Source organism: Pongo abelii, chromosome 2, assembly GCF_028885655.2.
Source record: "Pongo abelii isolate AG06213 chromosome 2, NHGRI_mPonAbe1-v2.0_pri, whole genome shotgun sequence".
NCBI classification, from domain to species: domain Eukaryota; kingdom Metazoa; phylum Chordata; class Mammalia; order Primates; family Hominidae; genus Pongo; species Pongo abelii.
This window is the reverse complement of record NC_085928.1, coordinates 23,189,609-23,216,925: the sequence shown is the minus strand read 5'-3', so window position 1 is coordinate 23,216,925 and position 27,317 is coordinate 23,189,609. Positions and strand designations below refer to the sequence as shown.

Sequence of the window (27,317 nt, the reverse complement as noted above, 5' to 3'; positions counted from 1 at the left end):
AGTCCTGAGTGACCTACAAAGAGACTTAGACTCCCACACATTAATAATGGGAGACTTTAACACCCCACTGTCAACATTAGACAGATCGACGAGACAGAAAGTCAACAAGGATACCCAGGAATTGAACTCAGCTCTGCACCAAGCGGACCTAATAGACATCTACAGAACTCTCCACCCCAAATCAACAGAATATACATTTTTTTCAGCACCACACCACACCTATTCCAAAATTGACCATATACTTGGAAGTAAAGCTCTCCTCAACAAATGTAAAAGAACAGAAATTGTAACAAACTGTCTCTCAGATCACAGTGCAATCAAGCTAGAACTCAGGATTAAGAATCTCACTCAAAACCGCTCAACTACGTGGAAACTGAACAACCTGCTCCTGAATGACTACTGGGTACATAACGAAATGAAGGCAGAAATAAAGATGTTCTTTGAAACCAACGAGAACAAAGACACAACATACCAGAATCTCTGGGATGCATTCAAAGCAGTGTGTAGAGGGAAATTTATAGCACTAAATGCCCACAAGAGAAAGCAGGAAAGATCCAAAACTGACACCCTAACATCACAATTAAAAGAACTAGAAAAGCAAGAGCAAATACATTCAAAAGCTAGCAGAAGGCAAGAAATAACTAAAATCAGAGCAGAACTGAAGGAAATAGAGACACAAAAAACCCTTCAAAAAATAAATGAATCCAGGAGCTGGTTTTTTGAAAGGATCAACAAAATTGATAGACCGCTAGCAAGATTAATAAAGAAAAAAAGAGAGAAGAATCAAATAGATGCAATAAAAAATGATAAAGGGGATATCACCACCGATCCCACAGAAATACAAACTACCATCAGAGAATATTACAAACACCTCTATGCAAATAAACAAGAAAATCTAGAAGAAATGTATAAATTCCTCAACACATACACCCTCCCAAGACTAAACCAGGAAGAAGTTGAATCTCTGAATAGACCAATAACAGGAGCTGAAATTGTGGCAATAATCAATAGCTTACCAACCAAAAAAAGTCCAGGACCAGATGGGTTCACAGCCGAATTCTACCAGAGGTACAAGGATGAGCTGGTACCATTCCTTCTGAAACTACTCCAATCAATAGAAAAAGAGGGAATCCTCCCTAACTCATTTTATGAGGCCAGCATCATCCTGATACCAAAGCCTGGCAGAGACACAACAAAAAAAGAGAATTTTAGACCAATATCCTTGATGAACATTGATGCAAAAATCCTCAATAAAATACTGGCAAACAGAATCCAGCAGCACATCAAAAAGCTTATCCACCATGATCAAGTGGGCTTCATCCCTGGGATGCAAGGCTGGTTCAATATACGCAAATCAATAAATGTAATCCAGCATATAAACAGAACCAAAGACAAAAACCACATGATTATCTCAATAGATGCAGAAAAGGCCTTTGACAAAATTCAACAACCCTTCATGCTAAAAACTCTCAATAAATTAGGAATTGATGGGACGTATCTCAAAATAATAAGAGCTATTTATGACAAACCCACAGCCAATATCATACTGAATGGGCAAAAACTGGAAGCATTCCCTTTGAAAACTGGCACAAGACAGGGATGCCCTCTCTCACCAGTTCTATTCAACGTAGTGTTGGAAGTTCTGGCCAGGGCAATTAGGCAGGAGAAGGAAATCAAGGGTATTCAATTAGGAAAAGAGGAAGTCAAATTGTCCCTGTTTGCAGATGACATGACAGTATATCTAGAAAACCCCATTGTCTCAGCCCAAAATCTCCTTAAGCTGATAAGCAACTTCAGCAAAGTCTCAGGATACAAAATCAATGTGCAAAAATCACAAGCATTCTTATACATCAATAACAGACAGACAGAGAGCCAAATCATGAGTGAACTCCCATTCACAATTGCTTCAAAGAGAATAAAATACCTAGGAATCCAACTTACAAGGGATGTGAAAGACCTCTTCAAGGAGAACTACAAACCACTGCTCAAGGAAATAAAAGAGGATACAAATAAATGGAAGAACATTCCATGCTCATGGGTAGGAAGAATCAATATCATGAAAATGGCCATCCTTCCCAAGGTAATTTACAGATTCAATGCCATCCCCATCAAGCTACCAATGACTTTCTTCACAGAATTGGAAAAAACTACTTTAAAGTTCATATGGAACCAAAAAAGAGCCCGCATCGCCAAGTCAATCCTAAGCCAAAAGAACAAAGCTGGAGGCATCACACTACCTGACTTCAAACTATACTACAAGGCTACAGTAACCAAAACAGCATGGTACTGGTACCAAAACAGAGATATAGATCAATGGAACAGAACAGAGCCGTCAGAAATAATGCCACATATCTACAAGTATCTGATCTTTGACAAACCTGACAAAAACAAGAAATAGGGAAAGGATTCCCTATTTAATAAATGGTGCTGGGAAAACTGGCTAGCCATATGTAGAAAGCTGAAACTGGATCCCTTCCTTACACATTATACAAAAATCAATTCAAGATGGATTAAAGACTTAAATGTTAGACCTAAAACCATAAAAACCCTAGAAGAAAACCTAGGCATTACCATTCAGGACATAGGCATGGGCAAGGACTTCATGTCTACAACACCAAAAGCAATGGCAACAAAAGCCAAAATTGACAAATGGGATCTAATTAAACTCAAGAGCTTCTGCACAGCAAAAGAAACTACCATCAGAGTGAAAAGGCAACCTACAAAATGGGAGAAAATTTTCGCAACCTACTCATCTGACAAAGGGCTAATATCCAGAATCTACAATGAACTCCAACAAATTTACAAGAAAAAAACAAACAACCCCATCAAAAAGTGGGCGAAGGACGTGAACAGACACTTCTCAAAAGAAGACATTTATGCAGCCAAAAAACACTTGAAAAAATGCTCACCATCACTGGCCATCAGAGAAATGCAAATCAAAACCACAATGAGATACCCTCTCACACCAGTTAGAATGGCAATCATTAAAAAGTCAGGAAACAACAGGTGCTGGAGAGGATGTGGAGAAATAGGAACACTTTTACACTGTTGGTGGGATTGTAAACTAGTTCAACCCTTGTGGAAGTCAGTGTGGCGATTCCTCAGGGATCTAGAACTAGAAATTCCATTCGACCCAGCCATCCCATTACTGGGTATATACCCAAAGGACTATAAATCATGCTGCTATAAAGACACATGCACACGTATGTTTATTGCCGCATTATTCACAATAGCAAAGACTTGGAACCAATCCAAATGTCCAACAATGATAGACTGGATTAAGAAAATGTGGCACATATACACCATGGAATACTATGCAGCCATAAAAAATGATGAGTTCATGTCCTTTGTAGGGACATGGATGAAATTGGAAATCATCATTCTCAGTAAACTATCGCAAGAACAAAAAACCAAACACCGCATATTCTCACTCATAGGTGGGAATTGAACAATGAGAACACATGGACACAGGAAAGGGAACATCACACTTCGGGGACTGTTGTGGGGTGGGGGGAGGGGGGAGGGATAGCATTGAGAGATATACCTAATGCTAGATGACGAGTTGGTGGGTGCAGCGCACCAGCATGGCACATGTATACATATGTAACTTACCTGCACATTGCGCACATGTACCATAAAACCTAAAGTATAATAATAATAATAATAATAATAAAAGAAAAAAAAAAAAAAAGAAATATTTGCCCAGTCAAATGTACTGGAAAGTTTCCTCAGTGTTTTTTTTTTCAGTAGTTTCACAGTTTGAGGTATTAGACTTAAGTCTTTAATTCATGTTGATTTGATTTTTGTATATAATGAGAGAGAAGGGTCTAGTTTCAGTCTTCTGCATGTGGGTATTCAGTTTTCCCACCACCACTTATTGAAGAGACTGCCCTTTCCCCAGTGTATGTTCTTGCCACCTGTGTTGAAAATGAGTTCACTGTAAATGAATGATTTGCTTCTGGGTTCTCTGTTCTGTTCCATTGCTATATACACTGTTTATATGCCAGTACTATGCTCTTTTGGTTACTATAGCCCTGTAGTATAATTTGAACTCAGGTGATATTCCTAGTTTTGTTCTTTTTGCTCAGGATAGCTTTGGCTATTGTGGGTCTTTTGTGGTTTCCTATAAATTTTATAATTGTGTTTTCTATTTCTGTGAAGAATGTAATTGGTATTTTGATAGAGATTACATTGAATCTGTAGACTGCTTTGGGTAGTATGGGCATTTTAACAATATTGATCCTTCCAATCCATGAACATGGAATATCTTTCCATTTTTTTGTGTGTCCCTTTCAATATCTTGCAACAGTCTTTTATAGTTTTTATTGTAGAGATCTTTCTCTTCTTCAGTTAAGTAATTTCCTAGGTATTTAATTTTATCTGTAGCTATTATAAATTGAATTACTTTTTAAATTTCTTTTTCAGATTGTTCACCATTGGCACATAAAAATGTTACTGATTTTTGTATGTTGAATTTGTATCCTGCAAATTTACTGAATTTATTGATCAGTTCCAATAGTTTTCTGGTGAAGTCTTCAAATATAAGATCATCTCATCTCCCAACAAGGAAAATTTGACTTATTGCTTTCCAATTTGGATGAGCATTATTTCTTTCTCTTCTCTAATTGCACTACTATGACTTCTAGTTTTATGCTGAATAACAGTGATGAAAGTGAGCATCCTTGTCATGTTCCAGATTTTAGGGTAAAGGCTTTCAGTTTTTCCCCACTCAGCATGATACTAGCTGTGGGTCTGTTGTATGTGGCTTTTATTATGTTGAGATATGTTACTTCGACATCCAGTTTTTTGAGGGTTTTTTTTTTTTTTTTATCATGAGGGGATACTGAATCTTAACAAATGTTTTTTCCAGCATCAACTGAAATAATCATATGGTTCTTATCCTTCATTCTGTTGATATGTGGTATTATATTGATTGATTTGCATGTGTTGAATAATCATTGAGGCCTGGGATAAATTCCACTTGGTCATGAAGATCTTTTTAATGTGTTGCTGAATTTGGGTTACTAGTATTTTCTTGTGGATTTTTACATCAATGTTCATCAGGGATATTGGCCTGTGGTTTTCTTTGTTTTCTTTTCTTTTCTTTTTTAATGTGTCTTTGGTTTTGGTATTAGGATGATAGTGGCCTCACAGACGGTGGACACATTCCCTCCTCTTCTATTTTTCAGAATAGTTTGAGTAGAATTGGCATTAGTTCTTTAAATGTTTGGTAAAATTCATCAGTAAAGCCATCAGGTCCCAGGGTTTCCTTTGCTGAAGGACTTTTTATTACAGCTACCATCTCATTACTTATTACTGGTCTGTTCAGGTATTGGAATTCATGGTTCAATCCTGGTAGGTTGTATATGTCTAGGAATTTACTCATTTCTTCTAGGTTTTCCAATTTATTTACATGTATTAATAGTTGCTTATAGTAGCTTCTAATGGTCTTTTGAATTTCTGCAGTATCAATTGTAAGGTAACCTTTTTCAATTTTGATTTTATTTATTTGGGTCTTCTATCTTTTTTTCTTAGTCTTGCTAAATGTCTGTCAATTTTGTTTATCTTTTCAAAAAACCAACTTTTCATTTCATTGATCTTTTGTATTATTTTCTTCATTTCAATTGCATTTATTTCTGTACTGATCTTTATTATTTCTTTAATTCTGCTGATTTTGGGTTTGGTTTACTCTTGCTTCTCTAGTTCTCTAAGATGCATTGTTGGGTTTTTTATTGAAAGTGTTTCTACTTTCTTGATGTAGGCACTTATCACTACAAACTTCCCTCTTAGTTTTGATATGTTCTGTTTCCATTATCATTTATTTCAAAAAACTTTTAAAATTTCCTTCATAATTTCTTCATTGACCAACTGATCATTCAGGAGTACACTGTTTAATTTCCATGTGTCTGTATAGTTTCCACAATTCTTCATTATTAATTTCTAGTTTTATTCCATGGTGATCAGAGAAGATATTTGATATTATTTCAAATTTTTGAGTATTTTAAAGCTTGTTTTGTAGTCTTAAGTATCCTTGAGAACGATCCATGTGCTGATGACAAAAATGCGTATTTTGCAGCCGTTGGATGAAATGTTATGTAAATATCTATTAGGTTCATTCAGTTTATAGTGCAGATTAAGTCCAATGTTTCTTTGCTGATTTTCTGTATGGATGATCTGTTCATTGCTGAAAGTGGGATGTTGATGTCTTCAGCTATTACTGTACTGGGGTCTATCTCTCTGTTTAGCTCTGATAATATGTGCTTTATATATCTGGGTGCTCCAGTGTTGGGTGTATATTTACTTACAGTTGTTATATCCACTTGCTAATCTGACCCCTTTATAATTATATAGTGACCTTCTTTATCTCTTATTATAGTTTTTGTCTTGAAATCTGTATTGTATGATATCAGTATATTCCAAGTATACTTACAAATATGATTATAGTATTATAATGTTCTGTTTTTCTATGTACATATTATGTACCTAGTACTAGTACTATTATGTACTATGTAATAGTAATAATATTATTACTGTTACTGCAAGTTTTGTACCTTCAGATGATTTCTTATTGCTCATTAACATCCCTTTCTTTCTAATTGAAGTACTCCCTTTAGCATTTCTTGTAGAACAGGTCTGATATTGATGAAATCCCTCAGCTTTTATTTGTCTGGGAAAGTATTTATTTCTCCCTCATGTTTGAAGGATATTTTCACCAGGTATACTATTATAGGGTAAGAGTTTATTCCTTCAGCACTTTAAATATGTCATGCTACTTTTTCCTGGGCTGTAAGGTTTCCACTGAAAAGTCTGATGCCAGATGCTCTGTTGTATGTTATTTGTTTCTTTTCTCTTTCTACTTTTAGAATCCTTTTCCTTATATTTGACCTTTTGGGAATTTGACTATTAAATGCTTTGAGATAGTCTTCTTTAGGTTAAATCTGCTTGGTGTTCTTTAACTTTCTTGTGCTTGAATAATTGTATCTTTCTCTAGGTTTGTGAAGTTCTCTAATATTGTCCTCAGAACAAACTTTCTACCTCTATCTCTCTCTTTACCTCAATTTTAAGACCAATAACTGTTGCCCTTTTGAGTATCTTGTAGGCATGCTTCATTCTTTTTTATTCTGTCCTTTTGTCTCCTAAATATGTTTTCAAACAGCCCTTCTTCGAGCTCACTAATTCTTTCTTCTGTTTGATCAATTCTCCTGTTAAAAGGCTGCTGCATTCTTCAGGGTGTCAACTGCATTTTTCACCTCCAGAATTTCTGTTTGATTCTTAAAACTTGTGTCAATCTATTTGTTAAATTTGTCTGATAGGATTCTGAATTCCTTCTCTATGTTATCTTGGATTTTATTGAGTTTCCTCAATAATTCTGTCTAAAAGATCACATTATCTCTGTGTCTCTGAGATTGATCCTTGGTGCCTTATTTAGATTGCTTGATGAGGCCATGTCTTCCTGGATGGTCTTGATGCTTGTGGATGTCTGTTAATGTGTAGACATTGAAGCAGTAGGTATTTATTGTAGTCTTGGCGGTCTGGACTTGTTTGTACCCATCCTTCTTGGGGAAGCATTCTAGGTATTCAAAGGGACTTGTTTATTGTGACTAAATTTTTGGTCAACGCAGCTGTGTCTACATTGGGGGCACTCCAGGGTCAGTTACACTGAGGCTCTTACAGACTCATAGAATTACCGTATTGGTGGTCTTGTACAAGATCTGGAAGAATTATCTGGATTACTAGGCAGAGACTTTTGTTCTCTTCCATTACTTTCTCCCAAACATAGTCTCTCTCTGTGTGTGTGCTTAGCTGCCTGGTGCTGGGCTGGGGGAGACATAATACAAGTTCTCCTGTGGCCATCACCACTGAGACTGTGCTGGGTCTGACCTGAGGCCAGCACAGCACTGGGTCTTGCAGAAGGCCCACTATAACCACTATTTGGCTGCTACCTACATTCACTCAAGGCCCTGGGGTTCTACAATTATCAGTTACCAACAACAGCCACGCCTGTGTCCTTTTTTTCATGGCACCGAATTCCCCCGGCCCCAGACAGTTCCAGAGAGGCCCTCTAAGATCCAGGGCCTGGAGTAAGAAACCTTAATAATCTACCTGGTACTCCATTCTACTGCAGCTGAGCTGGCATGCAAGCCACAAGACAAGTCTTTTCCACAAGCACAGAAGTCTCTTCCCTTGGACACCACTGCCACAGGCCCATAGGGAGTACTAACAGGCTACTGTCAATGTTCATTCAAGACCCAAAGGTTCTTCAGTCAGCTTGTGGTGAATGCTGCCAGGCCTGGGACTCATCCTTCCATGTGGTGAGCTCCCCTCTAGCCTAGGGAAACTCCCCAAATGCCATTCAAGAACCAAGTCCTGGCTTCAAGAACCCCAAGAGCCCAATTCCTGCTCTACAACACTATGGCCAAGCTAGCATCTAAGTTGCAAGACAAAGTCCCCTTTTCTTTCCCATCTGTTTTTCTCAAGCAGAAGTAGTCTCTCCCTGTAGCCACCACAGCTGGGAATGTTCTGGATCACACCTGAAGCCAGCATGTTTCAAAGTCTCACTCAATGGCCATGACATGTACTGCCTGGATATTGCTGCTGATTAGGAAAGGCCCAAAGGCTCTTTAGTCAGCAGGTGATGAATCCTGCCAGGGCTGGGTACTTCTCTTCAAGGCAGCACATTCCCTTCTAGCCCAGAGTATATCTAGAAATGTTATCTGGGAGCTAGTGCCTAAAATGGGTGCTTCAAGACTCTACTTGGTGCCCTATCCTACTCTACTTGTGGCTGAGTGGGATCCAAGTTGCAAGACAAAGTCCTGTTTACTCTTCACTCCTCTCCTCAAGTGGAAGAAAGGAGTCTCTTTCAGAGCTACCGATTGCATTGCTTGGCGTCAGAGGAGGGGTGGCAGAAGCCCTCCCTTGGCCACCCTGTCTGGTGTCTCACTAGCTCACATGACCCCTGCATCCACTGGCTCCAAGCCTAGCAGAGCACTAGGACTTGCCTAGGAGTTGCAGTCCTTGTGGCTCAGACTGCCTTAAAGTTTATTTAGGACCCCAGAGAATTTTAGCCCATAGTGGTGAAGTTTGTCGATACCTGAGTTCCAACCACTGGGATGGACAATTTCTGTCTTGTAAATCACTTTTAAGCCTAGTATAAAAGATAAAAGACAAAAAGTATCAAAAACAACTATAGCTAGAATATTTGTTAATGGATACACAATATAAAAAGGTATTGTTATATCAATAAAGTGGGGGGCTGGGGGAAAAGCAAGGTATAGAGTTTTTGTATGCAATGGAAATTAAGTTGTTATCAGTTTAAATTTGATGGTTGTCACTACAAGATGTGTTATATATGCCTCAAGGTAACCACAAGGAAAAAACCTATAGTAGACAGAAAAAATACAGACATGAATCAAAGCAAAAATTGAATAAAATATAAAAGAAGACAGCAAGATTGGAAGAAAGAAACAAAAGAACTACAAAACAGGCCAGGCATGGTGGCTCATGCCTGTAATCCCAGCACTTTGGGAGCCCAAGGGGAGTAGATCATGAGGTCAGGAGTTCGAGGCCATCCTGGCCAAGATGGTGAAACCCCGTCTCTACTACAAATACAAAATTAGCCGGGTGCAGTGGCAGGTACCTGTAATCTCAGCTACTCGGGAGTCTGAGGCAGGAGAATCACTTGAACCCGGGAGGCAGAGTTTGCAGTGAGCCGAGATTGCATCACTGCACTCTAGCCTGGGTGACAAAGCAAGACTCCATCTCAAAAAAAAAAAACAAAACTACAAAACAGTCAGTAAACAATTAACAAATGGCAATACTAAGTCCTTATTTGTCAATAATTACTGTAAATGTAAATGGATTAAATTCTCCAATCAAAATACAAAAAGTGGCTCAACAGAAAACAAATATGTAAAATCCAACAATATGCTGCCTATAAGAGGCTCACTTTAGCCGAAAGGATACAGAGCCAAAAAGTGAAGACATGAGAAAAGATATTCCATTCAAATGATAACCAAAAGAGAACAGGAGTGGTTATAGTTATATCAGACAAAATAGACTTTCAGTCAAAATCTATCAGAAGACACAAAGAAGGTCATTAAATGATGATAAAGTGGTCATTTCATTAAGAGGATATAAAAAATTGCACATATACAGGCACTCAACATTAGAGAATCTAAATATATAAATTAAATGTTAACAGAACAGAAGGGAAAAATAGACAGCAGTACAATAATAGTAAAAGACTTCAATATCCCACTTTCAAAAATGGATAGATCATATAGACAGAAAATCACTAGGGAAACAGTGGTCTTTAAAAGTACTACAGACCAAATAGACCTACAGACATATATAGAACATTCCATCCAACAGCAGTAGAATATACATTTTTCTCAAGTGCACATGGAACTGTCTCCAAATAGATCAGATGTTGGGCCACAGAACAAATCTTAACAAATTTAGAAAAAACTAAAATTATCTCAAGTATCTTTTCTGACTACATTATAAAATTAGAAATCAATAAAAGGAGAAATTAAAAATGAAAAAATAAAAGTGAAAAAATCACAAACATGGCAATTAAATAATACACTTCTTAACAGCCAATGTGTAAAAGAAGAAATCAAAACCAAAATCTTGAATATCTCTAAACAAATGAAAATGGGCACACAACAAGAGGGAAGGACATAACAATGAATGCCTACATTAATAAAAGAAGAAAAATCTCAAACAACTTAACTCCACACCCCAAAAAATTAAAAAAAGAACAAACTAAGTGCACAAAGTCAGCAGTAATGAGGATATATTAAAAATTAGACCAGAAATAAATGCAATAGAAAATAGAAAAATAATAGAAAAGATCAGTAAACCTAAGAGTTCGTTTTTTGAAGACAGATAAATCTTTAGCTAGATTACCCAAGAGAAAAAAGAAAGAAGACTCGAATTTAAAATTTTATAATGGAAAATGGACAATTAAAATGATAGAAAAGAAACACACAGGATTATAAAAAGACTACATTAAACAATTATATTCCAACAGATTAGATAACTTAGTAAAAAATAAGTTCCTAGAAACATATAAGATGCAAAGACTGCATCACAAATAATAAAATTCTGAACAGATCAATCACAAGTAAGGAGATTGAATCAGTAATAAAAAATTCTCCCATCAAAGAAAAGCCCAGGACTAGATGTCTTTTATTTTTTGAAACAAAGTCTTGCTCTGTCACCCAGGCTGCAGTGCAATGGTGTGACCTTGGCTTACTGCAACCTCCATCTCCTGAGTTCAAGTGATTCTCCTGCTTCAGCTTCCCAAGTAGCTGGGATTACAGGCGCCCACCACTACACCCAGCTAGTTTTTGTATTTTTAGTAGAGATGGGGTTTCACTGTGTTGGCCACGCTGGTCTCAACCTCCAGAATTCAAGTGATCTGTGTGTCTCAGCCTCCCAAATTGCTGGGATTACAGGCGTGAGCCACCGTACCTGGCAAAAGAACCAGATGTCTTGATGAGCGGATTCTACCAAGCTTTAAAAAATTAATGCTCATCCCTCTCAAACAGTTCCAAAATGTTTACAAGAATGACACACTTCCTAACTCATTTCAAGGCCAGCATTGCCCTCATACCAAAGCTGGATAAGAGTGCTTTATGGATATATACCATCAGCAAGCTATCGCAAGGACAAAAAACCAAACATTGCATGTCCTCACTCATAGGTGGGAATTGAACAATGAGAACACTTGGACACAGGAAGGGGAACATCACACACCAGGGCCTGTTTTGGGGTGGGGGGAGGGGGGGAGGGATAGCATTAGGAGATATACCTAATGTAAATGATGAGTTAATGGGTGCAGCACACCAACATGGCACATGTATACATATGTAACAAACCTGCATGTTGTGCACATGTACCCTAGAACTTAAAGTATTTTATATATATATACATATATATATATAAAGAGTGCCACAAGAAAAGAAAATTACAGAGCAATATCTTAGATGAATATAGATACAAAAGTCTTCAACAAAGTACCACCAAACCAAATTCAACAGCACATTAAAAGGATCATACACCATGATCAGGTGGGATTTATCTCTGGGATGCAAGGATGGTTCAACATACACAAATCAATAAATGTGATACACCACATTAACAAAACGAAGGATAAAAATCATATGATGATCATTTCAACAGTGCGGGAAAAACACCTGACAAAAATCAATGCTTTCTTGATAAAAAGCCTCAACAAATTTGGTACAGAAGGAATGTACCTCAACATAATAAAGATCATATATGGCAATCCCATAGAAAACATCATACTCAGTGGTGAAAAGCTGAAAGCATTTCCTCTAAGATTAGGAATGAAAAAGTATACTCACTCTCACTATTTCTATTAAACATAGTATTGGAATTCTTAGCCAGAGCAATTAGGCAAGAAAAAAATTGGAAAGGAAGAAGTTCAATGGTCTCTGTTTATAGATGACCTAATCTTATATGTAGAAAAACCCTAAGACTCCAGCAAAAAAAGAAAAAAAAAACCTGTTGAAATGATATATGAACCCAATAGTTTCAGGATACAATGTAACATATAAAAATTAGTTGCAGTTCCATACATTAATAAAGAACTCTCTAAGAAATTAAGAAAACGATCCATCTTAGTCTGTGGGCATTGCTTATTACCTAAGGCTGGGTAATTTATAAAGAGGAAAAGTTTATTTGGCTCATGGCTTTTCCAGATGTACAAGAAGCATGGCACCAGCTCCTGGTGAGAGCTCAAGCTGCTTCCACTCATGGCAGAAGTTAAAGTGAAGCCAGTGTGTGGAGATTACAAGGCAAGAGAGAAAGAAGAGGGAGCTGCCAGGCTCTTTTTAATAATCGGCTCTCATGGGAACCAATAGAGAAAGAAATCACTCAATACATCAAGAAGGACATTAAATCACTTATGAGGAAACTACCCCCACGATCAAACACCTCCCATTAGGCCTGACCGCTAACATTGGGATCAAATTTCAACATGAGGTTTGTGGGGACAGATATCCAAATTATAAAACGATTCCACTTACAATATTATCAAATACAATAAAATACTAAGAAATAAATTTAACCAAGTTGATGAAGAATTTGTACACTGAAAACTCTAAGACACTGATGAAAGAAACTGAAAACAAAAACAAGTGTAAAAATATTGTACGTTCATGTATTGAAAGAATTGCTATTTTTAAAATGCCCATGCTACCTAAAGCATTTTCAGATTCAATGCAATCTATCAATATTATAATGATATTTTTTACAGAAATAGACAGAACCATACTGAAATTTGTTTGGAACCACAAAAGATCACAGATAGCCGTAGCAATCTTGAAAAGGAACAAAGCTGGAGGCATCACACTCCATGATTTCAATTTGTCTTACGAAGCTACAGTAATCAAAATAGTTTGGTACCAGCAGAAAAACAGACACCTAGGTCAATGGAATAGAATTGAGAGCCCAGAAATAAATGCACACTTCTATGGTTAACTAATCTTTGGCAAGGGCACCAACTATACACAATAAGGAAAGGAAATTATCTTCAATAAGTGGTTTTGGGGAAACTGGATACTCAAATACAAAAGAATAAAACTGGATCCTTGTCTCGTACTTTACACAAAAATTAACTCAAAATGAATTAAAGATTTAAATGTAAGATCCAAAACTGTAAAACAAAGCTCTTTGACATTGGTCTTGGCAAAGAGTTTTTGGATATTGACATGAAAAGCACAGGTAACAAAAGCAAAAATAAAAAAAAGTAGAACTACAACAAACTAAAAACCTTTTGCATAGCAAAGGAAACAAAAACTGAGAAGGCAACCTACTGAATGGGAGAAAACATTTGCAACTATACATCTGATGAAGGGTTGATATTCAAAATGTATGTAGAACTCACACAACTCAATGGCAAAAAATTAATAATAACAATAACTCAATTTAAAAATGGGAAAAAGGCCTGAATAGACATTTTTCCAAAAAAGGCATACAAATGGGCGAGAAGTATATTAAAAAGTGCTCAACATGAATAATCATCAGGGAAATGCACATCAAAACTATGGTGAGATATCACCTCATGCCTGTCAGAAGGGCTAAGAGATAAATATCTGCAAGAATGTGGAGAAAAGAAAACACTTGTCCACTGTAGGTGGGAATGTAAATTGGTATAGCCATTATGGAAAATAGTATGGAGTTTCCTAAAAAAATTCAAAATAGAGTAATCATATGATCCAGCAAGCCCACTTCTGGGTTTATATCCAAAGGAAATGAAATCAGTATCTTTAAGAGATATCTGTACCCTCATACTTATTGCAGCATTATTCATAATACCCAAAAGATGGAAACTACCTAAGTATGCATCAATGGGTAAACTGGATAAATGAATAAAGAAAGTGTGGTACATATACACAATGAAATATTATTTTGCCATAAAAAGTAATCAAACCTGTCATTTTGAACAACATGAATGAACCTGTAAGACATTATACTAAGTAAAATAAGCAAGATATAGAAAGACAAATAGTCTGTGATCTCACTTCTATGAAATCATATAAAAAGGTGAATCTCATTGCAACAGAAAGAGTGATGATTGCCAGGGGATGGTGGTGGAGAAAATAAGGAGATGTTGATTAAAGGGTACAACATTTCAGTTATAAGTTGAACAAGTTCCAGGGATCTAATGTACAGAATGGGTGGTGAAGAATGTGTGAATTAACTTGATTGTGATAATCACTGAGAAATGTATGCATAAAACAATCACAATGCACACTTTCACTATATACAATCTTTGTCAATTAAATATTTTTAAATAAAAAATTAATAAAATTGTACTTCTGGTTTTTGAGATTCTGCTTATTTTTTATCCACTCTTTTTTCTTACTCCTTTTTAGATTGGATAATTTCTATTGATCTATCTTTAAGTTCAATGACTTTTCCTTCAACACCTCCTCCATTATACTGTTAATCCTACTAATTTATTTATTTAGTATAATACATTTCTCTGTTTTAAAATTCCCATTTGGTGTTTTTTTTTTTTTTTTTTTTTTTTGTTTAGATGAAGTCTTGCTCTGTCACCAGGATGGAGTGCAATGGTGCAATCTCGGCTCACTGCAACCTCTGCCTCCTGGGTTCAAGCAATTCTTCTGCCTCAGCCTCCCGGGTAGCTGGGACTACAGGCGCCCGCCACCACACCTGGCTAAATTTTTGTATTTTTAGTAGAGATGGGGTTTCACCATGTTTACCAGGGTGGTCTCAATCTCCTGACCTTGTGATCCGCCGGCCTTGGCCTCCCAAAGTACTGGGATTACAGGCGTGAGCCACTGCGCCTGGCCAATTATGGGTTTTAACTTAGACATCGTCAATGTTAATTGTGGATACTCCAGATTGTGTCACATTGAGCCAAAGAGTGCTAATATCTTTGTTCTCATGGGACATTAATTTGGCTAATCTCACATTGAAAAATCTGTGCTTTTTTGATCTCAGTGTGGATTGATTTCAGTCTGCCCTGTGCATGTGAAGTTCAGGGGTCAGCCAAAGACTTAAGACAGAATTTATACACACAATTTCCCATCTCTGTCTCTTTACTTTGGTATGTTTTTCCTCATTCTCTGACATCCCTGTTCCTTCCCAGAGTTCCTACAGCCTACAGAGAAAGCAAGGGCTTTCTCTTGGAGTTTAATTGTCCCATGTTGCCACTGCAATTGGAGATGCCCTCAGAAAAAGCCTCAGAAATGTGAAACTCACTTCATCTCATGACATTTGCTTAATACAAAGTTTGAACCTCCTCTAATATTTCTCTAGTCTTATCCATTCTCCAAAACCTTTATGTAGTTGAATTGTGTTTTCTTATGCTTTGCTTTTATTTTTTGTTTTTGTCCAGAGTTTATAGCTACTATCTGCAGGCTGGTTGTTTGATTGGAAGTTTATTTCTCCACACAAGAAGCAAAACTCTTGTATTATTACTAATCCTGAGAACAGAAGGTTACAGAGAAACAGAAAACAGAAGTCTTTAAAAAAGTACCAAGAGATACAAATAAAAATTGAATAAAAAACAAAAAAAAACTAGAAACATGTCCCCTGCTTCTGGGAGAGGGCTGAACAAAGGCAGACGAAGAGGCAATAAAGTAGGTAACAAGTACATTTACAGAAATATGTGCCATCAAACAGGTAAGAATGCAAGTAAAATTTATATATAACAAATACCCAAAAGTTTTGGAAGTAGAAAAAATGTTAGTCAATAGTTCATATCGTCTAACAATCAATCTGTCACCCAGGCTTTTTCACCCAGGCTGGAATGCAGTGACATGATCATAGCTCACTGCAATTTCAAACGCTACCCTCCCGAGTATCTGGGACTACAGGCATACACCATTATACCTGGCTAATTTTCTATTTTATTTTTTGTAGACACACAGTCTCACTATGTTGCCCAGACTGGTCTTGAACTTCTGGGAGCTCAATCAATCCTCCCTGCTTGGCCTCCCAAAGTGCTGGGATTATAGTGTGAAAGGAAAATAAATCTTGGGGCCCAAAATCACTAAGCTAAAGGGAAAAGTCAAGCTGGGAACTGCGTAGGGCAAACCTGCCTCCCATTCTATTCAAAGTCATCCCTCTGCTCACTAAGATAAATGCATATCTCATTGCCTCTTTGGCAAGGTTAATCGGAAACTCAAGAATGCAACCATTTGCCTCTAATCTACCAATGGCCTGGAAGCCCCCTCCCACTTTGAGTTGTCCTGCTTTTGCTTCAAGTTGTCCTGCCTTTACGAACCGAACCAATGTTCATCTTATATATGTTGATTGATGTCTCACGCCTCCCTAAAATGTATAAAACCAAGTTATGCTCTGACCATCTTGGGCACATGTTATCAAGACCTCCTGATACTGTGTCATGGGCATGCGTCCTTCACTTGGACAAAATAAACTTCCTATATTGACTGAGACCTCTCTCAGATTTTTTAGTTTCACAACAGGCATGAGCCACCATACCTGGCCTCAAAAGTTCCAAAACCAACACTCTTCATCAGATCCCAGAACCAAAGAAGGAAAAAACAATTGAAGAATTTATGTCCACAGTTACACCAAGATTTACACTAATGCATACCACATCTCCAAGATTGAAGAACTCTCTCAAGAACTGGCAATAAGTAAGTTTCCAACCAAATTATATTTTCTAAATTAAAAATAAGCACACATCCAAATGTAAAATTTTTTAAAAACCTGAAGCTAAAGCACATTCACCTTATAGATAAAAATAGAGTCCATACCTCTCTATTTTATAAATGCATTTTCAGACTTGATGCATTATAGGACATGGTGACCTCAAACAGCAAGGAAAAAAATCTTATTTAAAACTCAGCAAGAATATAATCTCTGTAAAGAAATCTATCATTTTAAATAATTTCATTAAACTGTTTTCTCCTTGTGATATACCCCTGGATGTAACACTATTAGGTTATAGTGAAAAATGCCCTCAATTAACTCTCAAAAAGTATGGTTCCACCATTAAGCAACTATGAGACTTTGGACAGGTCCCTTCACCTATCTAGGCTTCAGTTTACTCATGTGAAATGTAAGGCTAGAACATATGGTTTCTGCTTTCCAGGTGTAAAATTCTATAACTACATAACTTTATTTCTAGGTTTTTCAATGATGGAAAGATTCTTGTATAATTTCTAAAAAATAGATTTGGCAAATTCCTCAGATCTCAGGCCCAAAGAAAATATTTCAGGAGAGATACATTATGCCTTTCACACAAGTGCAAAAAAATTAAAAATGTAGACTCCCACACACAATCTCAAGCAAATCATCAACTGACATCTGATGTTGTCTTACCTACAGAGTTAAGAAGCTTGTTTACATCTGTACTTCAGGTGAGTGAGATAATTTTGTGAATGGTATGTTAAAAGTAATTTCAAATTTGAGAATTAAGCAATAAGAAATGTGCTGTAAATTTCAAGAAAAAGATGCTGCAATATTGCTTAGGATTCTGAGAACTTTAGATCTATCTTCTTATAAAAACTTCCGCTTAGAAACAAAGAAATAAACAAAAACCAGGATAAACAATACAATGCTCTTTCCAACTTGCTGGAATTACATTCACTCAGATAAACATTTATTAAGCACTTAGTTGGTACAAGGTGTACTGTCCTCTGTGAAACACACACACGTAGAAAAGAATTTTGTATCTGCTTTAGGGAGTTTATAATATGCCAGAATAAATACATACTAAGTGGCATATATACATAAATAATATAATGCTTTGCAGTAAGAGGTAAGTACTATGATAGAGGGACACAGAAAGTCCTGTGCCTCAGGCTTTGCTCCGTGCAGGGCACGAAGCTATTTTGAATCACACTGCAGGAGGTGGCCAAATACACAGCATGCAGTGCATCAGTGCTATCCAGGGAAGAAAAGACTACTACATAGTTAAGAGAGCCTGAAAAAACAGAAGCAGAGGTGGACCTAGAAAACTAGCAGTCAGTTGAAGGTCAATATGTGCCTACCTGGAAAATAGGGTCCAACTACTGGGCAGAAGGCCAGGACCCAAGGATGATTCTGTGCAACCGGGGGAGGTGAGAAAGGAGAGAAAGGAAGTGAGTATTCTGTTGTGGGAAGAAGGGAATTCCAAGATGACAACACAGCAAGAGCATAACTATAGATGAAGGAATTCTGAATTTCTTCTAGTTTCCCATCTCATGATCATGTCAATATAAAAGGAAATTACTATAAAGTGTAATAATTTCTACCAGTCTACAGATTCTGGCAGGCTAAATTAAACCTGAAGATAAGGACAAAATTATATTCCAGTTCCTACTTACAACTTCTATCACATAAAGAGGTACTTACATAGTTCATATGTGCAAACTGAATTGCATGCTTTCTAAATCGTTCTATTTAAATGTGAAATGTTTGGAATTGGGTATCACTGGTCTTCATTTTGTTTTGAAAAGGCAATATGAGTGAATTAATCTATCATCACGCTAATAACAAGAATAAGAATTTTAACTCCTTCCTTTGAAATGAAAAGACACATTCTTTAGCCAAGAGCTTCCAAGTTTAATTTACGATTCACAAAAGTCTACAAACATAAATTATATAGTAGAAGTTTCCCTTATTCTTACTTGAATATAACTCTAATCATTTGAATATCAGTTTTAACAAAATGAATAAGAGTACAACAGAGTTCAGATGAAGCTCGTTTCTTGCCAAAATCCGTATGAATGCCAAATACCTTCCAAGCACAAATAAATCCTGCCTTCCATTTAAACAAACAAACAAACAAACAACAAACAAAACACCACATTGCCTAAGATTGGGCAATCACTACTAAGTGACTACTAAGTAGTGAGTAAGAGCTAAGGGAAACGGAGCGAACTTTAGGTCACCAGGGCACGGTACACTGAAAAACATGTGCTGCGCTTCTTCAGAAACAAGCTACAACAGCAGAAAGACGATGTACCTAATATCTTGTTTATAAATCTTACTTTATAAAGGAGAAAAAAATGGAAGAAAGGGAAATAATATTCCGTTATATCCTATTTTGTGCTAGGCACTTAGACAATGTTTTATTATTTAATTGAAACTTGAGTTCAATCGGTAGCAGGAGCGGAGAGAGGAACCCAGAGAGCCCTGAGCAGCCCCACCACCGCCCCCGGCCTAGTTACCGTCACCCCAGAAGGAGCCACAACCCTGCAGCCAGCAGATCACTATTACAGCAACCACAACCCTGAGCAAAGACACCAAGGCAGCCAACCCCAAGCCGGCACCACCTGCAGCGGCGCAGGGAGCAGTGGCAAGGGCGACCTCACAGGCGGCACCTGCTGGTGCGGATAAGATCACCGCAAGGAAGATTTTGGGAACAGTAAAATGGTTCAATGTAAGAAATAAATGGTTTCATCTATGGGAATGGCACCAAGGAAGATGCAGTTGTACAGCAGAATGCTATACAGAAGAGTAACCCCAGGAAGTACCTTAGCAGTGTAGGACACGGAGAGACTGGAGTTTGATGATGTCGCAGCAGAAAAGGGTGCGGAGGCAGCAAATGTTATAGGCCCCTGTGGAGTCCAGTTCATAGCAGCAAGTATGCAGCTGACCTTAACCATCATTGACGCTATCTATGTGGTCCTCAGGCAATTACCAGCAGAATTACCAGAACAGTAAGAGTGGAGAAAAGAACGAAGGACGGGAGAGTGCTCCCTTAGGCTCGGCCCAACAATGCCGGCCCTGCTGCAGGCGAAGGTTCCTGCCTTACTACAGGCAGAGACCCTACGGAAATTGACCACCATATTCTAACCTCCCTTGCAGGGAGCAGCGACGGAGGGTGCTAACAACTGGGGTGCAGGAGCACAAGGTAGGCCAGTGAGGCAAGATATGTGTATGGTTTATAGACCACGATTCCTCAGGGAACCTCATCGCCAAAGTCAGCCTAGAGAGGACGGCAGTGAAGAGAGTAAAGAAAATCAAGATGAGATCCAATATCAGCAGCCACCTCAACATCGGTGCTGCTAAAACCCCAATTGTCTATGTAGACGCCCAGAATACCCTAAACCACAACATGGCAAAGAGACAACAGCAGCCAGTCCATCAGTCAAGAATTCTGCACCCGAGGCAGAAGAAGGTTGAGTAAATGCCGGTTTACCATCTCCACCATCATCCAGTTTAGTCATCCAAGAATAAGAAATGAATATGAAATTACAGCAATAAGAAATGCAGGAAAGAAATGCTGAAGACCTTAAGTGCTTGCTTTTTGCCCATTGATCAGATAACCAGAACTACCTGCATTATCTACGAAGCATGGGGTTTTTAAAATTATTTTTACCTAAAGACATGTCTTTTTGGTAATAACAAAGGTTTTTGTTGTTGTTTTTGTGTGTGTGTTTTTTTAGTTTGGCTTTTCTCAACATGCCTTTAAAAGCTTTTAAATTGGTTCAGATGTCAAGTTGAGATTTTTAAGCACTTCATTATTAATTTGTAATAAAAGTTTACAACTTGATTTTTTCAAAAATGTCAACCAACTGCAAGCACCCATTAAAAGTCTTAAATAATATGAAAGCTTTAAATTAAATCAAATGGAGTGTTAACACCATATAGTATGAAAAAGAAGTGAGGTTCGAAAATCCCAATGCTTTTATGATGCCACATGTCACCTAACGGGTAGCACAACTTGATTGCAATCTGACTCTGAAGCTTTTCTTCATTCCCAGACATCCTATTTTTGTTGAAGTCCTAGATTTTAAAAGTATAATTTTTTTAGGAATAAAGCTCTGGTAGGCAGGAAATTCTGCTGAAGCTGTTTCTGAGCAACTTGACTTTGCCAGGACCTTTGCACTGAATGTGTTAATGGCCACCTCCTCTTCAGATGTAGGGTTATGGATCACCTGTAACCTGTACAACAAGCTGAAGGAGTGTTTGCCTAATATCCAATCCACAGAATTTATTTCAAAAATGGTGAGCCTCACTAAGGTGATAGCAGTAGCCTGTCCACAGGTGATCAACAAAATCTTGTCTTTGATCCATGGTTTCTGCTCCTTGGAGTCTCCCAAGGTACATTCTGCCACTGCTGGACCTAGAATCATAGTCTCCTTTCCTGCCAGCCTTCTCACTCTGCCAAACTTATCATATCCAATTGTTTGATATCACAGATATTATCAATCCCTAGGACTCTAGCTTTCTGCTCTTGCAACTCCTTTTACATTGTCTTTGTCACCCAGCACAGAGCCCATACGTAAGTCATCACCCTATTTTCTTAGAAATACTTTCAGTCTTTCAGTTCACTTCTTGGTTTTCCTATCTCACTTACCAAGCTCTCTCAGTACAGATCTAAGATGAGAATTTTAGTACAAATAATTTGTTTGGGAAACAACCCCATGAAACACTGGTAAGGGAGAAAGGATGGAAGGTGGAAAAGGGAAATAAGATAGAATGTTTGCAAAGATAACCATCAATAGTTCCTCAAAGCCTTGCTCTAGCATGCTGCTCTTCCCAACAAGAGGCAGAGTTTGTTTCCCCCACTCTAGAATCTGCACTGACCTTGCACCCTTTTTTGAACAATAGATTGCAGCAGAAGAGATGCTATGCTAGTTCTAAGCCAAGGCTATAAGAGTCCTGGCAGCCTCTTCTTTTGCTTTCCTTAGATGCAGATACCATGTAAAGAAGCTCAGACTAGATTAGTGAATGATGAGAAGCAATGGGGAGAGACAGGCCCAGACAGACCCCAGCCATTCTATACATTGCACTGAGGCCTAAAACCCGTAAGTAAAGCCATCATAGTCATTCCTGACCCAGACAGGCTTCCAGTCAAGTGCAACTACATGAGTGACCCAAGCTATTACTAATCTAAGCCTGGGCACCCCAAAGATTTGTAAAAAATAACAAATCTTTGTTGTTTTAAGTCCCTGTATTTGGGGGTAGTTTGTTAACAGCCATAAATGAAACAGGGAGAAAGCCAAAAAAGGGTACAATTACTAAGCAAGTTACTGCTATGGGAAATGAGTTTAGTCCTTCTGGGATACTCTGGAAAACAGTATAGAACATGCTTCACAGTTATCCCATGTGAAGGGTAAGTATGATAGTGTAATCTACCCACTTGCTAACAGTTATTTGCTTAAGTCTTTTTCTAGTGACAGTAACTATTTGGTACTTTAAGCCTGCCCAACACTGTGAGCCAAATCTGCTCAGCAGCCACACACAAAAAATGCCTTCAGGCAGACAGTCACAGTATCAGGAATAAGCACTCTTCTGTGACAAGAGGTTAGTGGTGGAAGGAAACAGGAAGAACATCAACATAGGTGAAAACCCAGGCCTAGAGCAGTCCAGCTATCTGCTTTCTCCACTCCCAGAACTGCAACAGCTAAAGTGGGTCACATACACTTACAGGATTATAACCACTACACATCTACAGCTCCCAAACTTAGCTGGGCCCCAAATGTTAATTAATAATCCTTCCAAGCTTCCCTAATCATGTGTTTAGTATATTTTACATCTATTTCAAAATTTCCCACTTTTATTAAATCTTCTATTCCACCTACCCCTCCCCCTTCAGTATCAGCAAAGCAATCTGCTCTCTATCCCAATGAGAAAATAAAGGTCATCAGATCAATTTTTTGCTACCTCCGTTGCACTGCATTCAGAACCATCCTTCCTTCCTTCCCTACTAATACCACAGGAAAGGGTCAAGGTAAATGCAGCATTAATCCAGCACCTCTCCATCCCTGGAATACCCCACCTTAGAATACAAGAACCCCTTATGTACTTGCCCTTTTCTGTCTCTCTTAGGTCCCTAATGCATGAATCTCATTGAGTTACTGATCTGTTGAAACCCTACACCTATGGATCTTTGCATCAAGCATTGTTCCTACTGCCTAAAATGTACCTTCCCCAACTTTCCCCATTTCTAGACTCTGCCCTGGCAGAGTCCTCTTAATCTTTTAGACCTCAACTTAGCTGAAACCTCTTCAGGAAAGGCTTCTTTGCTGCCCACCATTCCTCAAATCTATGCTTACCTCTGCCACAGCACTTTGCTCTTTTCTGAAATTGCTCATTCCTTTTTCTGATATCCTTTTCCTCCTTCTTTACCTCCCACTGAAAATAAGCTCCTCTAAATCAGGTATTTGCCTTATATATTTTTGAACCATAGTATCTGTGCCTAGAACACAGCTGTGGAATAACAAATAGCACCAAATTTAAATAAATAAATTAATCATCTCTTTTCCTTAAGTTACTTTCCAGAGTAACTTTAGTGGAAGCTGCAGGCAAGATTTATGTGTACTGTGGCCCTTCCTCTTTCTATCCTTTTTTTTCTTTTTAACATTCTAAGAGGTATCATACAGGTCATGATAAACTGAGTCTCTTCTAAATTTGCATATAGTGAAAAATAACAGGTCAAAATGCATTTGCTTAGAAGCTCAGGAATCCATTGTTCAGTTAAAACTTGTTACCTTGTTATAATGTTATGACAAAATAGGCTTCCATACTGGCTTTTAACATATAATTGTTAATTATCATCACAAAAGTTTCAAAATTTCTTCAGTTTTAAAAAGATTTTCATAGGTAAAAATGCATACAGTACTTGTATGCTCACAGTGAGCTTATTTAATAATATGTTTGTAGAATGTAAAATAGCTTTCTGTTTTATGGTCAGATTTGATAGGCCTATCAAAATTGGTTTTTATAGATATGATTTCTACTTTCATCAAAAAATGAACCATCAACTTTAAGAGAAATGAGAAAATCAATTTGGGTCATGGTAATTTCTAAGCCCTACTACCCAGTCCTAGAATTTGTTCTTAATAGACCAGACTGTCTGCAAAATACTTTGAAACAAAGAATGCGTACTTTGCCTCCTCCCTACCATGTTCTTGGCAACTAGGGAATGTGGGACATTTTAAGTCTTTAAGATAAAATTAATCACACTGATTTAGAATAACTAAAATCTTGTCAGAGTAATTCCTACCTTCTCCCTTCCCCACCATGTTACCTTTAGGAAGAGGAGACACACTTGAGGAAGCTCTTCAAGGCTGGTCTTCAGGGAAATAAATACATTGAAATTCCACTCCAATTATTTTTTATTACCTGCCACCTTGAATCCAGAATACATGTTACATTATGAAGTGTTGTATTCTTGACTCAAAACATCCTTCCAATTAAGATTTTCTTTTTTAAAAAAAAATTAGATTAAAGCAAAAATGCAGAAAATAAGGGTAAATAAGATTAGTAAACCATCTGAAAATCATTGCATTTTGTAAACTTTGGTATGAAGAAGCATGTTTTCCAGTCTGCTTTCTCGGCCTGTGGATACCTGGGACATAATTCAGTTTGCCATCCCCTGTTCCCAGATCAGCTCAGTCTTTGTTCAGCTCCATCTTCAATCTGGCATATAATTACTTCTTCAGCTCCTGTGCTATTTGGTTTTAAGCACCTCTTACCCCCAAGGCCTCATGGCTCTAAGGGCTTGTTGAATTTAAACAAGCACATTTAAATCTTTGTCTTTAAATGAGTAAAAGTCTTAACACCTAACACAGAGTACTCTTCTATCCACCTACGCTCTAAATGTGCATGTTATAATCGTCTACCAGATCATAATGAGCATCTATCCATCCTCAAAATCAGAGAAAGGGGGGCTCATTCTAGAGGTAAATTTACAATAAATGGCTTTATTCTTGATTAGCTATGTGTGTTTGAGGACACAGAGACTGGCACCTGCATAATTTAACTACCTGATAGGAATCAGATGATCAGGACACATTAGAAATAAAGGTGGAAAAACAATAGTGGAGGAAAAACAAAAGAAAAAAAACAAGATTGTTAAAAGAAATTAATAAAATACAACTTAAGGAATTTTAAGCTTTACCTCTCATTGGAAAAACACTACAAACTCATACACACACTGATGCATGCACACATGCATGCGCACACACACATATGCAATATAATTACAGAAATGTTAAAACTTATCTGTCTTTCCTGAGAGTCAGGAGATGTGGATTCTACCACTACTGCTGCTGGCAAATCATAAATACCATCCATGGTTTTAGTTTAGCCTGAGTAAATGAGTAATCATTACATTTGTTCCACATACATACTTTACTATAAACACTGGTAGGTAAGTATTGAATGAGACCTTCATTCAAATACACTGTCAAAAATGCCACAAAAAGAAGTATTATAACTATTAATTATAAGTAAAGTTTTTTAATGAATGAATAAATTAGTAAAAACAAATAAATTTTAATAGATATAAATGGAAAACAAAGCATGTGCAATCTCACTGGTGATGAAGGTAACAGAAATCTTAAAAGTGAGATACTAGTCTTTCACCTATCAAATCAGTTAAAGTCAATAAAAGAAAAATTCAGTGTTGGAAGAGGCACTGCCGTGGGAGTGTACATTAGTACCATTAAGCACTAGGTATCAAGGGCCTGAATCATGATTATGTACTGTGCCAGTTTGGGTCCTCTTGTGCCAAGGTGAATTGGGTATGTGAGATAACTATTTGGGGGTAGAATCTATACATGATAAAGGGGAAGAGGTGTAGGTAAGGAGAGCACTCAGACTATGATGCAATTCTGACATCTCTGAAAGGAGAAAGGCAAGGAAGCATTTGGTAGGAAGAGATCTGCATGCAGGAAAGTCCTGAGAAAGTCTCAGCCAGGGTTGGTTCCAAGTCTTTGCTATTGTGAATAGCACTGCAATAAACATATGTGTGCATGTGTCTTTATAGTAGAAGGATTTATAATCCCTTGGGTATATAACCAGTAATGGGATTGCTGGGTCAAATGGTAGTTCTGGTTCTAGATCCTTGAGGAATCGCCACACTGTCTTCCACAATGGTTGAACTAATTTACACTCCACTAACAGTGTAAAAGCGTTCCTATTTCTCCACATCCTCTCCAGCATCTGTTGTTTTCTGACTTTTTAATGGTTGTCATTCTAACTGGCTTGAGATGGTATCTCACTGTGGTTTTGGTTTGCATTTCTTTAATAACCAGTGATGACGAGCTTTTTTTCATATGTTTGTTGGTGACATAAATGTCTTCTTCTTTTTTTTTTTAGATGGAGTCTCGCTCTGTTGCCCATGCTGGAGTGCAGTGGCGCCATCTCGGCTAACTGCAACCTCCGGCTCCCGGGTTCAAGTGATTCTCCTCCCTCAGCTTCCCAAGTAGCTGGGACTACAGGCGCATGCTACCACACCCTGTTAATTTTTTGTATTTTTAGTAAAGACAGGGTTTCACCATGTTAGCCAGGATGGTCTGGACCACCTGACCTCGTGATCAGCCTGCGTTGGCCTCCCAAAGTGCTGGGATTACAGGAGTGAGCCACTGCGGCCAGCTATAAATGTCTTCCTTTGAGCAGTGTCTGTTCATATCCTTCAGCCATGCTTTCATAGGGTTGTTTTCTTCTTGTAAACGTGTTTAAGTTCCTGGCCGGGCACGGTGGCTCATGCCTATAATCTCAGCACTTTGGGAGGCTGAGGCGGGTGGATCACAAGGTCAGGAGATCAAGACCAGCCTGGCTAACACAGTGAAATCCCATCTCTACTAAAAATACAAAAAAATTGGCCGGCCGTGGTGGTGGGCACCTGTAGTCTCGGACTACTCTGGAGGCTGAGGCAGGAGAATGGCGTGGAGGCAGGAGAATGGCGTGGAGGCAGGAGAATGGCGTGAACCCAGGAGGCGGAGCTTGCAGTGAGCCGAGAACGTGCCACTATACTCCAGCCTGGGCAACAGAGCGAGACTCCATCTCAAAAAAAAATAAAATAAAATAAAAATAAAATAAAATATTTAAGTTCCTTATAGATT

At 37.9% G+C, this 27,317-nt stretch overlaps 1 protein-coding gene and 1 pseudogene across 17 annotated transcripts in view; one reads left to right on the top strand and one right to left on the bottom strand.

Moving 5' to 3' along the window:
- Window positions 1-27,317, bottom strand: part of ZBTB20 (zinc finger and BTB domain containing 20) — an 841,831-nt gene that overhangs the window by 603,824 nt on the left and 210,690 nt on the right. The window lies entirely within an intron of this gene.
- On the top strand, window positions 16,089-20,552 carry LOC100450674 (Y-box-binding protein 1-like; annotated as a pseudogene).